Here is a 7842-nt window from a genome sequence, read left to right on the forward strand (position 1 = left end):
GATAAATCCCTTTTATTGATAAAGATAATAATAATGATAATAATAAGATAAAACTAGAACGACGATAAAAACGACGATAATAATAATCATTTTTAATAAAAATATCGAAAATTCAATTGATTATAACTTCTAATCCGTTCATCGAAACCATTCGATATCTAAAGGAAAAGTTCTTAATTTTTCACTGGCTTTCCAAGGACATGCATATCTTATACCTTATCTCAACCGCAAGTGTAACTAATTCAAGATTCAACCTAACCTGTCTAAGGGCAATATCAAAAGTACAAGCATGCATAATCCTAAATACTCGAGCACTAGTCAGGGATACACTATTAGTATGTAAAAGTTAAATTATGAGTACTCACGTATCAATATTGAGATTCAATATTGCAGGAAAGGTACGTAGACGCAGCGAAAATGATAAACACTATATTGACCTCACGAGCATACCCATGAACCATACTCAATCACCTCCATAGCTATAACCCATAATTTCCTTAATCCTATCCTACTCGAAAAACAATTTTGAAATCACTCGGACAACACTCCGTCGTAATATTTTATGTATACTAATAATATCTTGAAATAATACGGAGTAAATATATATATGTAAATCGATTGAGAGAGTTTAGAGGAAAATATTTTCAAATTTCTATGAAATAATGAAACCTATTGAATTCTATTTATAATAGATTTTTGAATTATTAAAGTGAATTATTAAAGTATGAATTATTAAAGTGAATTATTAAAGTATGAATTATTAAAGTGAATTATTAAAGTATGAATTATTAAAGTGAATTATTAAAGTATGAATTATTAAAGTGAATTATTAAAGTTAAAGTAAAGTAAAAATAAAGTAAAAGGTAAAGTTTAAGTATAGTAAAAGTATAAAACTATGTACGTATAATACGCGTATAAATATATATAATATTAATTTAAATCGTTATATATATTTAATAAAATAAAATATAAATATCATTATCTTTATCATACTAGTTAAGTAATGAGTTGTCAAAAGTGGTTCTAGATATTTATAAAAGTTATATACATTTTAATAATAAAGTTCTTTTTAAACTGAAAACGTTTTTGTACGTTTGAAACTAAATAGCTCAATCGAGTCTTTATGAGATTCAATCTTCCACTATACTTTGTCTAGTTCTCAATGATTGACAATTTGTTCTTATTTATAAATCACTTTATCATTTTTTGAATATTGTTAAAATGGAAAGATTTCTCAAATTAACGTGGGCCTTTCAACAGAGACTTGTAATCATAATTCAATATATCTGATAATTCAATCATTTGATCTTATCTTCTAATTTCATTGACAAATATTTTGAAACAGATACAATAATATAAAGTATTTAATCTAACATTTTGTTTACGTTTCAAGTTATAATAAATATACACATATACATATATAATCATATTCGTTTAATGGTTGGTGAATCGTTGGAACCTAGTCGAGGTTGAATGAATGTATGAACATAGTTTAAAATTCTTGAAATTTAACTTAACAAATATTGCTTATCGTGTCGGAAACATATAAAGATTAAAGTTTAAAATTGGTTGGAAATTTCCGGTGTCGGAAACATATAAAGATTAAAGTTTAAATTTGGTTGGAAATTTCCGGGTTGTCACAGTACCTACCCGTTAAATAAATTTCGTCCCGAAATTTGAGTGGAAAGGTCGTGAATGATAATAAGTATGTTTTCATGATGCATACGGGCTGAAAATTAGAGTTTTATCATCAGCGAATAATTTGGATAAACAATCCATTTATATGAAGATTACGAATGAAGCTAACATAGAAGAGTGAAATGAGTAAGTGTAGATTCATCTTATCATTTGACGTAGATATGATTGATTCCCAGATTTCAAGGGATTTGAAGAAAATCTTCTTAATAAGATTTGACTCTCTGGTAATCAAGGGAATTAGGATCCGCTTTAAATGCGATCGTCCATTTTAATTGTTCTGTCGGAGATTTTCTTATAAATTCACCTCCTTCGTTTCCTTACAACTCACACCTTCTGTTGATGCATTTTATGCAAGTCCCTAGACATCTACCCACGTCCATTGCAGGTACAACAGTTTACAGGCCACCATGATTGCTCGTTATTATCCTATCCGTGTTTGTATGTGTTACAGGAACTGCAGGAACGAGATTTAGATGTTTGACTATGTTAGACTTAGTCAGACGTACGAGTGAAGCCTCACTAGTACGGCTGACAGGCTCATACGCACGGTTGATGCTGAGCTAAGTCACAATTACAACCTAAATGAGAAGACACGAGTAAGTGATCACCCATACGGCTGATGAAGCCAACTCGTACGTGTGATGAATGAATCGTATGGGTGAGTCAATAGCAGGGGTATATAAAGTCTTATGTTCTTTATTTTAGGTTAAGCCTCTCATTTATTACACACACTCAGATCTAGTGAGTTCCTCCGATTCTCTCTCAGTCCAAATCACCCAGGTGGTGAATAATAGCTCTAGGTGTTGATCTAATCACACTTGATTTAGTTGTGGTTTGACTAAATTAATCAAAAAAAAAAAACTTAACCTATTCACTAGAGGGTTTGATTAACTTATTCCGCCATTGTGTGAGTTAAATCTATTGATTTCTAAGTTCCTAGTCATGTTTCATCACCTTCTATTCTTTCCCCCTCAACTCATATTTTAAAGTATTCATCAATATGCTCCATCCAGTTCTGATTCTCGATATACTTCTAACTTTCATATCGGTCATTCTTCTTTTTCATCTACCGCCGGAAGAATCTATTTACTTCTACTATACTCTTGGGTTTATAGTGTTTCTAGTTCTCCCGTGTCTTTATATTGCTATATGCATCGATATATATATGGTTTATAATTTCTGGTTTGTCGTTGGGCTTTATATGTTCCCTTATATTTCAAAGTCTCTGCTTCTATCTTCTATAATCATTATCATTCACAGTTAATGATCTCTTTTATTTGCTGCAATTTATACCCCAATTTCTATTTCGGAGTTTTGTCCTTTCGTTTCTTCTTCTTGCGATTAATCACCGCTTGTAATGGTCCAGAATTCACAGATATGAATTTCGGAATGAACATTGTTAATATTCTAGGAAGGAAATTGTGATGGCACGATCTTGACTTGTCAAATTACTAGAATACCTAGAAAAAGGCCGAATCATCAAGAAATATTTTCTTGATATTTTAGAGGTTAAATAGAATACAAGAGTCGTATAACATGGCACATGATGATGTTATGATCTGTGAATCATCACGTTCCATTTAGAAACTCAGCATGACTTACTGTAATATAATCACATTGATCAAGTGTCATTATATTATACTATTCATGCTTCAGTTCCCAACACTACTTCAAAATATTCCTATTTTAAACTTGAATGTTTCAGAATTTAGAAACTAAAATAGTTTCTTTTATGATGTAATACAGATAGCGCGAAGAGGTAAATGATTTCAAATAAGAAAAATTAAGAAAATATCTTCAGAAATATGGAGGATATTTATAATGAAAGATATGATGATATTTTAGAATTTCTAATATCAGAGGATGATGAAGAATATTGTCCGCAGGGGTTTAGAGTCAGGAGCAAGGTATTCGTTAATGACTTCAGCAGGTACTGAATCATTTGGATCCTTTGAAGTCAGGTTCAGTTTTTGTAATTTGTCCACAGCCTCCTTCCTACTTTGCTCAATCCGTTTTCCAGTTCCAAAACTTCTCTTTTTCTGTGCTTTGCCAGCACACTTCATCATTATCATCCAGCTTTTACCGTTTAAAGTTGTTTATAGTTTTTGCTGCTTCATCAGCATTTTTTCCATTTTCGGAGAACCAATTCGTAGTTCGGAGTGTTTTTCAGAAACTTCACATTCAAATTAAGTCCAGAAGATAGACGTTATATATACACATATAACTGTTGGCGTAGACATGCTGCGAGATTTCAAAATACTGATTGCTAATTCCCAATGATTCGTATGGCAATTCTCATTACAAGATGCGAATGAGTAAATGATGGGGTTTCAATGAATAATTATAATGACTTTTTGGAGAGGCTAAAGTCAAAGGGTAATGAAGTTGTTGGTACATCTGCTAATAATGTGGTGGAATGTAAAAGGTTCCCTGGTAACGATGGTGTATATCTCAAGGTTATAATAAGGTTAGTCTGACTGAAAAGTCGAAGTTGACTTGCTGGAGCTATGACAAAACTGGCTACTTTGAATAGAAGTCGCAAAGTTATTTTTGCTAATAAATGCCAAAGAATCTGACGCGGATACGTTGTTTAAACTTTTACTTTGGTTTCAAGAGTTTTTCGGGTACATAACTGTGGGTAACATGTGGTTGGATCATCATCTCGATTGCTCATCATTCGAAGTGTCTTCAGAAATTTTTGAAGGGTTTGAACACAGATTGTAATCGTTAACATATATTTGATATTCTAACACAGTTTTGAAGTCAAAATATAGCTTGTGAAAGATGTAAGGATCTAAGAGTGATGATTTTGGTCATATCTCAAGTTGAATTTTGAGATTTCAAAATCAGAATATGTAATTAAATTTTGAATGAGTATGGTTGTTTTGATTTCTATAAAAGAATGTATATTGTTGTGAAAGTAGGGAGTATAATGGATGATTTGCTGAATCAGATTCGAAGAATGTAACATATTAATTGTGAATTTATATATCTCTCGGGTATTACCTACCCGTTAAAAAAAATTTCACAATTAATATTTTGTACAAAAGAATTTTATTACAGTCTTTATGAAAATATATATATGTATATTTTCTTCAGATGTAACATAGATTTAATGAGTTAATGTTAAATTAAACTCATTTGATTTACGGTTGAAACTAGAATTGAATATTCCCTAAAGGCTTTAAAAAGTACATAACTTTTACGCAGTATTTCTTTAATGACATTGAAATTATGAATCAATACTTCGTTATTTGTTGATGTATGATGTTTGGTTCGTGAAATTCTTGTGAATTTCGCAAAGTACGAATGATGTTATCTGAAAAGTTTCGGGTACATCGATGATGAAAGTGTAAAATCAAATATATACTTGATTTATTATGAATTGGAATTTGTTGAATTGCGACAGAGATTGTAGTTAACGCTGGTTAAGTTGCGGCCGAAGGACGTACATTATTGCATATTTGTAATATGAATTAACCGAGTACTTAAGATTCACACACAATAGCTTAGCACAGAAAGATTTATTTCAATATATATATATATAATATACATATAATTTCTTCAGAGGGAATAGGTTAATTCTTCATAACTCGTTGATACAATAGACACGTTATTGATTCGTAATGATGTCCACAGTGATTCTTGAACTGACGGAGTTTGTGAAGTTATCGGTGTTGTTGATACGGATGTTGACTGTACTGACGATGCTGGTAACGCTGACGGTACTGTTGATGCTGTTGGTAAAGTAAGTTTAGCTTGTTAATCACACACCATTTTTGTCAGGGTTTCCTGTAACAACCCGTCCTTATCCCCCTGGACGAAGTCTTCAACAGTTGGTCCCACTGCGATGATCGACTCCAAATAATATCTTTAATATGAGTTAATGCACAGCGGAAGACTTAATTCGTACCTGAGAATATCATGCTTTAAAATGTCAACATAAAGTTGATGAGATATATAGGTTTGATGCTAGTAGCATAATAACTATGGACCACAAGATTTCATATATTTAAACATAATACACTCGCAAGTGTATGCAAAAGTAGTTGAGCACTTGGTAACCATACTTAACATTTAAATCATCGCAGCATATTCTTAAATAATCGCTACACCGTACCAAGTGTAGTATACAGAAACGAAGTACTGTGCAACCGTTGAAAACTGGTCGTCCAGCCCGGTTGGGGTTGTCAGGCCCGATAGATCTATCAACAGGATTCGCGTTTACATTCCTCATGTAAATATTAGCTACCAAGTATAAAGAAATATGCCATGGTACAACTCAACATAGAATTTATTTTTGATCACTTGTGTCCATAACGTAAATCATAAAATGCATATATTCTCATCCCAAAATATTTAGAGTTTAAAAGGGACTATATACTCACCAACTGTATTTTGTAGTAAAAATACATATAACATCATTGAACAAGTGTAAGGTTGGCCTTGGATTCACGAACCTATATCATTAATGTATATTAACACATATATTTGTAATCAAATAATTATTATATCTTAAATTATATATCTTATATTTAGTTTGTAAATTCATTTAAAATAATTAATATTTAGATAATTTTATTTATCTACTTGATTAGTATTATGTTGAAAATCAATAATTTGTTATATGTAAATATTTATATAATTAGTGTTAATACGTTTATTCTACAATTTCATGTAATACTAATATATTATGTATCAAATATATTTTTATGTATCTAATATTTCTTAGGTAATTAAGGTTAATAATAATAATAATAATAATAATAATAATAATAATAATAATAATAATAATAATAATAATAATTAAAATAATTAAAATAATAATAATAATAATAATAATGATAATGATAATAATAATAATAATAATAATAAGTAAATAGATAAACAAATAACTACCTCACAGAAGTAGCCCTTAAAAATGCCCAATTCCGAGTTTGAACCCGTAACCTTATGCTTAACCAACAACACCTTTACCATCCAAGCTGTTTAGTTTTTTTTTTCTAATCTTATTCGGATTATATTTGTTTTTAACCCGTATTTAAATTTGTTTCATTTACTTCTACTTCTTAAAGCCAAATTAATATCATCATGTTCTTTACTATCATCATCATCTATCTATCAGAATCTCATCATCATCATCTTAATATCATCATCTAATCATCATTTTATGTTCAGCTTGTCCTCGTCACTCATGATATCCCAATCAATATTACCTATTAATATTGAGCGTAGTAGCAGCCCAGCAGAATTCCGGATCACGACCCACAAGATAAACAACCAAGGCCCATTTTAAACTGAGTCCACGGCCCACTAAGCGTCCGTTATCAACTTTTGTATATAGTCCAGTTGTGATTTCATTAAAAAATATGGAACCGTTGTCGAGTAGTACTCAAAGAATGAAACAAGTGGATTATTAGATTTGATGTTTGTCGGCCATGGAAAGAAAAGAACAAAACGCAAAAGTCCCTCCCCCTAATTTACTCGCCAAAAAAAATAATGTGTGGTCCAGCTTATAATAATTATTTCCGTTTCCCTTTAATAATCGCATGGGGTTCGATTGCTTAAGGGTTTGTCGAGCAAAAAAAATAAATATATATAAAGGCAGCTATTTATTCGCTAGTTTACAACATGGAACTTCAATATTATTTGTTACTTTAATGATTGCTTTGAGTTATCTTTGTCTCGGTAATAAACCATGCAATCAAGTAGTCATAATGGTTAGTGGTGTTTTAAGTTGAAGTGGGTTTAATAGGTGTAGGGTGATGAATTATGGTGGTGACTTGAAGTGGTGATGAAAGGTAACTATGGTTGTTGATGGTGGTTTGTAAAGTGGTCTCATGGTGGTGATAGTTTATTTGCTCAAATCGTGATTAAACACGAGAGAGGGAGATACATATAAAGGGAGATGAGGGAAAGGTGACGGTTGTGAGGAAGATAGAAGGTGGTGTTCGGTTGAGTAATTCTTGAGGGTTGGTGGTGGTTCTGAGTCGTGACAGAAGACAGGAACAAGAGCAACGATAATCGAATGTTTTTTTAAGTGTTATAGTGGTGACGGTTTGGTTGTTTGATGAAACTCAACGGTTAAGGGTGATTGTGGTGGTGAACCGAAGGTAGTAAAGGTTACATCCAAAGTGCTTCAGA

The sequence above is a fragment of the Rutidosis leptorrhynchoides genome, chromosome 3 (assembly GCF_046630445.1).
Source record: "Rutidosis leptorrhynchoides isolate AG116_Rl617_1_P2 chromosome 3, CSIRO_AGI_Rlap_v1, whole genome shotgun sequence".
Lineage (NCBI taxonomy): Eukaryota > Viridiplantae > Streptophyta > Magnoliopsida > Asterales > Asteraceae > Rutidosis > Rutidosis leptorrhynchoides.